The 6,183-nt window shown below is 44.9% G+C and overlaps 1 long non-coding RNA gene across 1 annotated transcript; it reads left to right on the top strand.

Annotated features, from left to right (window-relative positions):
• The first annotated feature begins 1,332 nt into the window (after positions 1 to 1,332).
• LOC148135652 (uncharacterized) lies at positions 1,333 to 5,983 on the top strand. Its single transcript, XR_015755194.1, has 3 exons — positions 1,333 to 1,479; positions 4,547 to 4,649; positions 5,208 to 5,983. It is a non-coding gene; the product is annotated as an uncharacterized LOC148135652 (long non-coding RNA).
• The last annotated feature ends 200 nt before the right edge of the window (positions 5,984 to 6,183 follow it).

Below are 6,183 nucleotides of genomic sequence, written 5' to 3'. Positions count from 1 at the left end.
GTTCCTTTTGAAAGGCAGTCCCTCTATCCCTTGCCCACCAGGAAATAGTGTAAGTGTCCTTTCATCTGGACGAGGAGGATCAGGCTCAGTAGAGTGACAGCATCTTTGAAGAGGCTGATTAGTAAACCTGCCAAAGTCATCAGGCCATACTGTCACCTAGCTGTCCCTGCCTGAGCCTCCAAACAGAACCTTCCTGTAGTTTCACTCCTTTCAGACTCTCCCATTGCTCAGTTTGTCTAGGATCCCCTCCTGCTGCTGCACTTATCCTGTCCCTCACTGACCTGTCCATCCCCCAGTGTCCTCCATATTCATTCACTGTTCACAATCCCATTGACCCAGTTCTCCAGTCATGTCCCCTCCACTCAACAGAGACGGCTCAGTGGTTAGCACTGCTGCCTCACAGCACCAGCTACCCGGTTTCGATTCCGGTCACGGGCGACTGTCTGTGTGGTGATTGCGCACTCTCCCCGTGTCTGAGCGGGTTTCCTCCCACAATCCATCAATGTGCAGGACAGGTGAATTGGCCATTCTAAAATGTTCAAAGTATTAGTTAGGGGAATGGGTCAGTGTAAGTTACTGTTTGGAGGGTCAGTATGGACTTATTTGGCCGAAGGGTCTGTTTCCATATGTCGGGATTCTGATATAATGGGCAGCATCTGCTGTCAATCACCCGGATTCCTGTATGATCGGGAGCACGTGCTGTAGGAGGGAGACCAGTGCACGGTCGCAGTGCTGGCAACTGTGGGAGTATGTGCAGTCTAGGTCAGTGCCTGGGAAGGAGGCTGTGGGTGTGAGGAATTAATCTATCATTAGCAGCTTCATCCTTCTGGGAGCAGGACCCAGGGGAATGGCCCCTTTCTTGCTACCCTGACATGTGATCAGACTATCAGTGGTGCAGCGTTTTTGCAGAACATTATCAGAACTCTTTTGTGAAGATTCAGGGTTGTTATGGAAAGGGACAAGGATGGGCCTGCAATTGCAATTCTAATTTGGCTCATTTTAGTAAGATGGGTTTTGGCCAGAGTGTGCAGGAAGAAGTGTATGCAGGATGGTTCTCATCAGGAGCTAGGAAACTGAATTCAAAGAGAGAGTGTGTGAGAACTGGGTGTGGAGGAAAGGAGTGGGGGATTGGTTTGGATTTCAGTTGACAGAAGAGAGAAATTGTGAGACTGAGGTTTAAACTTTGGGGGAACAAGGAAACAACAGTTTAATACTGCAATTGTCTTATGAATTTTCATCCTGCATTAACAGTGGTAACTTGTGTGCTCTGTTGTTGGGTACTGAAAGGGTGGATTTGCGAATGAGAAATTCAAATTGAACTTCATGTTCAGATGTGATAGTTACTTGATCCGTGCCGCACTGAATATCATTGGCCTTTTCATCTGGAGGGAAAGGTGTGCATTCTGTCCGTGGGCGAATATTCCAAATGTCAGTGTGACTGCAAAAGTACTGAGACACAGCCAAGTCCATGTCAGCATGGTGAGTGTGGAGAGAGGTTTCATTTGCTTTTGAAAGTCTGAAAAATCATGGCACCTTTCCCAGGAACAATTAAGCCACGACTTTGCTTTGTAGAAGGACAAGTCTTTAATTAACCATGCAACCAGAAAGACACAAGGATACCTGCACCATGGGAAACACTATGAAAACGGGATTGTTGTAAAGGAGTTCGTTCTCGATCATGGATTGTAATCCATTGCCATTGTCACGTCAGTTCCAGCGCCGTGGGGAAATACTGGAAATATGATGAATGTGATGTAGGTTTCAGTTATTAAACTGTAAAAAGTGCAGAACAATTTACAAGGATGTTGCCAGGGCTCAGGGGTCTGAGTTATAGGGAGAGGTTGGACAAGTGAGGATTTTATGTTTAGAGCAAAGGAAACTGAGAGGGTTCTTTTCGAGAAGTGTATAAGCCCATGAGAGGCATGGATAAGGTGAAAGCACTCAATCTTTTTCCCAGGAACTCAAGGATTGGACGGCTTGATTGGATCAATTTAAGGTTAGAGGTGAAAGCATAAAAGGGAAGCTGAGGGGCAATTGTTTTACACAGAGGGTGGTATGTATATGGAATGAGCTGCCAGTGGAAGTGGTTCAGGCAGGAACACTCACAACAGGTAAAAGACATTTGGACAAATACCTGGATAGGAAAGGGTCAGAAGCAAACGGGCCAATTGCAGGGAAATGCGGTTAGTGTGGATTAACATTCTGGTCGGCATGGGCCAGTTTGGGCCAAAGGACCTGTCTCTGCTGTTGGATTCTTTGTTTCTAAGTGCATTTGCTATTTCTCCCACTAACTCTGTTGGTATCCTGGGATGTAGTCCATTAGGGCAATGAGTCTTGTCTACCTTTAGCTCTATTAGCTTGCCCAGCTCTAACTCTTTCAAGATAATGGTTATTATCTAGGTCATCACCTTCCTTAGTTTCCTTATCAATTACTGGCATGCTCTTCGTATCCTCCACTGTGAAGACATTGCTGTGTACTCATATTCCTGAACCCTGTTGGATAGGTATAACGAGGTACAGAACTCTGAGAGGTCTTCTTTGAGTCTTTATTGATGAGACATAGCAGTTACCTGGATAGTGTACATGCAGAACACCTCCAGGCAGCATCCGGTAACTCGCCGCCTGTCCGATGTGCCGCTCCCATTCTTATACCTTTGTGGTTTGGGACTTTGAATAGAGACTGTCTCTCAGTATTATCTCCATGGCAATGGCAGTTAGAAAGTCTAGTTCAGTTCAGCACTTTGTGGTTAAACCACATACCCCTCCCCCATGCCCCAGTGGCTCGGTCAGGTATCTGACAGGCGCTTCAGTTTCAATGGGGCTGTCTGTCAGGATTCTGATGTGGAGGAGCCGGGGTTGGAGCGGGGTGGACATAGTTAAAAACCACACATCACCAGGTTATAATCCAACAGGATTATTTGGAGGTACAAGCTTTTGGAGTGTGCTGTGATTTTTAATTTGATCAGGATTATCTCTATGGTAACAGTTCAGTGCTTCAAAAATTACAGAGACCAAATGTTCCCCACACAATAGGTTCCCCTCTAGCCGTGTAAACTGCTATTCTGGCCCTGGGGATAGCTACTCATCACTTTTCTCCCCAAATCCCATCTAGCTTTCTGTTGATATTTAAAGTTTTTCTAATCTCCTCGTTTCTCCTTGATCTTTGGCAATTTGTATGCATTCTATTTCAGTTTGATGGACTCTTATTTCCTTAGCCACCCATGGCAGATTATTCCTTGTCCTACAGTCCTTTCTTTTCCCTGACATATACTTTTGCTGAGCACTTCAAAAAATTGCTTTGATATTCCCGCACTAACCGTCAACTTTCCCACCATAAACTCTTTGTTTCCAGTCTACATTCGCCAACTCCTGCCTCATCCTATTCCAGTCTCCTTTTGTTTAAGCACAGGATCTTGGGAGTGGATCTAATCTTCCAGCTTTCCATCTGTGTTCTAAGTTCAACCAGACTGATCAGAAGTCTTTTTTTTATCAGATTACGAGGTGAGACGATGTTACCTGGGTGTTTATGGTTTCATTGTCAGTGACCTTGGCTTTGTAATAAAGTACAGGATTGATATTCACAACAGTGTACACTGGACGCTGCGAATGTACGACGCAATCTAAAATCATAAATCACTGTCTCCCCTCAGTTTACAATTGCAAAATCATTATCTCCTACACACTTCCTCACTATCTAAGCTTGGAACGCTAATCCACCTGACTATCTGTCATTTTGCGAAAATCTCCTTTGGTGAAGGTGGTGAGTTTTGGATTCAGCTTTCCAGTTATTACCGTAAGAAGAAACGCACTGGGCACAGGAGAACCAGCCCCACCATTTAATATGGTGATGATTGAGCTCACATCGGTCTCAGATGAATTTTCCCGCCTGCTCTCTCTCACCCTTCATCTCATTGCAAATTCAACATCTGTATCTTTTCCTTAAATTGGTTCATTGTCGTCGACATCCACCGCATTTTGTGTAGGGAATTCCACAGATTCACTACCAATCAAGATAAGTACATTCTTCCTCATGAGAATAGAATAGAGTCCCTATAGTGCAGAAACAAGGTCTTCATCCATCAAGTCCACGCCAACCTATGATGAGCATCCCATTCAGACGCACTCGTTCCCTGTAACATTGCATTTCCCATGGCTAATTGTCTAACTGGTACATGCATGGACACTGTCAGCAATTTAGCATGGGCAAACAACCTAACATGCACATCTTTGGACTGTGTGAGGAAACTGGAGAACTGCACGAAACCATGCAACCATGGGGAGAATGTGTAGACTCCACACAGTCGTCTAAGGTCCCTGACGCTGTGAGGCAGCAGTGCTAGCCACTGAGCCACCTCTTCTTAAAACCTACGGCGCCTTATTAAACTCCCTATCCCCATTTGGCTGAATCTATGTTCCTTGCGTCAGAAATCAGGTTGTCTAAGTGGATGTCTCAGTAAATGCCAGTGACAGCCCACATGTCCCATGTGTCTGAATGGGGATCCAATACACAACATTCTCCATCCCACACTTTTCATTCACGTTCCAGAGACAGGGATCCAGTGGCTGCATGAGGACTGCAACTCCCAAATTCCAAGGCAGGGACTACGCGTCTGTGGGGAAACCCGGCACTGCACAAGTACAGAATGTGGGTGAGTTTTGGAGCATGTCCTTTGGGGTAACTAGTGGAAAGTATTTCACACTGTCATTATCTGGAGGAGGAACGTATTTGCTTGTAGTATTGATTTGTTGGGGGGGTCAAAGTATCACCACACCATATAGGGCCACGTTCCATTCCCAACGTGTCATAACACTGGAATCTACCAATGAGAAACAAAAAAGGATGTGACCCATTCTCCCAGATTCTCAAGGTTCCTCTTCTATCCAGGATCTGCCATCTCCCTGCCTGTTTCTTTTTGTTTCATTCTGCTGTTACATTATTGACTTGCAGCAACTGAAAGGAAAGGAAGTGAACCCAGAAAGGGTGCAGCATCTAACCAGGGGCGGGAAGTGGTGGCATGGATTTGTTTATCAGCAACTCCATGAGAATGGGGAGGGGGTACATTAGAGGGTAGTAGAGTCAGAATGGAGGGAAAGAGTAGGTGGGCTGGAGGGTTACAGCTTTGGGGGAAGAATGAGGAAAAAGATATTCCAGAGAAAATAGAATTGTCTGCTCTGAATTTCTAATCTGTACATATTCCTTTATTCAGGGTGCTAGATGGTGAAGATTTGCAGACTGAAATCTCAAAATTATGAGCAGGTTGTGATAAAGTTAAGCAGAATTTGAAGAACCAAAGATGGAGAATCACTCGGCCAAAATCCGGCAACACTCTCCTCACGGCATTGTCAGTCTATCTGAGCCAAATGGACTGTGAATTGTACAAGATAGCAGTTCACTACCATCTTCTCAAGGGTAAGGAGAGATGGGGAATAAATGTTGGCTGAGCCAGTGATGCCTATATCCTGGAAATGGTTTCTATCTCTAGTTGCTGAAACCCAATTGATGTTACTGCAGGATGACGAGGGATGCTGAGTGTATCCTCCAGGAGCCAGCACCATCACATTACTCCTGCCTACACCCACACAGTAACACAGCAACGCCACTGGAACAAAAGGCAGTGAAGCCCAAGGAGAACTTGGATATAGTTGTTTGATGTAAAGTCATGAAAGGGGATTGGAACACAGCAGGAACAGGAGATTGAGCTGGATGGTCAGCTGTTTCCCCTTGAATCGTGGAGCAGGATTGAAAGGCCGAATGGCCTCCTGCTGCTATCTCCCAGGTATGTATAGCGCGATGGAGGCGCGGTAGGAAGACGTAAGCAGGGCAGGGATTCTCCAAGAGATTGCACTTCCACATCAGTTTTCAGTGAGGAATGGTTTGATGGATTTTATTTATCATTTATCTTTAACATAAGGTTTGTGAATTTAGTTTTAAAATATTGTAAATAAAACTAAACGAAAAGAAATGAAACTATCTGAATATAACAGTTTTTAAAAATTTCAAACGCCTTGTAAAATAAAATTCTGTCTATTCCCGGACACTATCACTTTCCAGTTACTCAAGCTCCAGGGAAATATTCCTTCCCTTTCTGCACCATTGGTTTGATTTAACTGCTTTTGAGTACCCCTACATTTACCCCTTACCTAACACCAATTCACCTGACCTGCACATCTTTGGACTGTGGG

The sequence above is a fragment of the Chiloscyllium plagiosum genome, unplaced genomic scaffold (assembly GCF_037043375.1).
Source record: "Chiloscyllium plagiosum isolate Xiang-an unplaced genomic scaffold, Cpla_swu_hap1 HiC_scaffold_49, whole genome shotgun sequence".
Taxonomy (NCBI): Eukaryota; Metazoa; Chordata; class Chondrichthyes; order Orectolobiformes; family Hemiscylliidae; genus Chiloscyllium; species Chiloscyllium plagiosum.
This window is presented reverse-complemented; position numbering and strand designations above follow the sequence as displayed.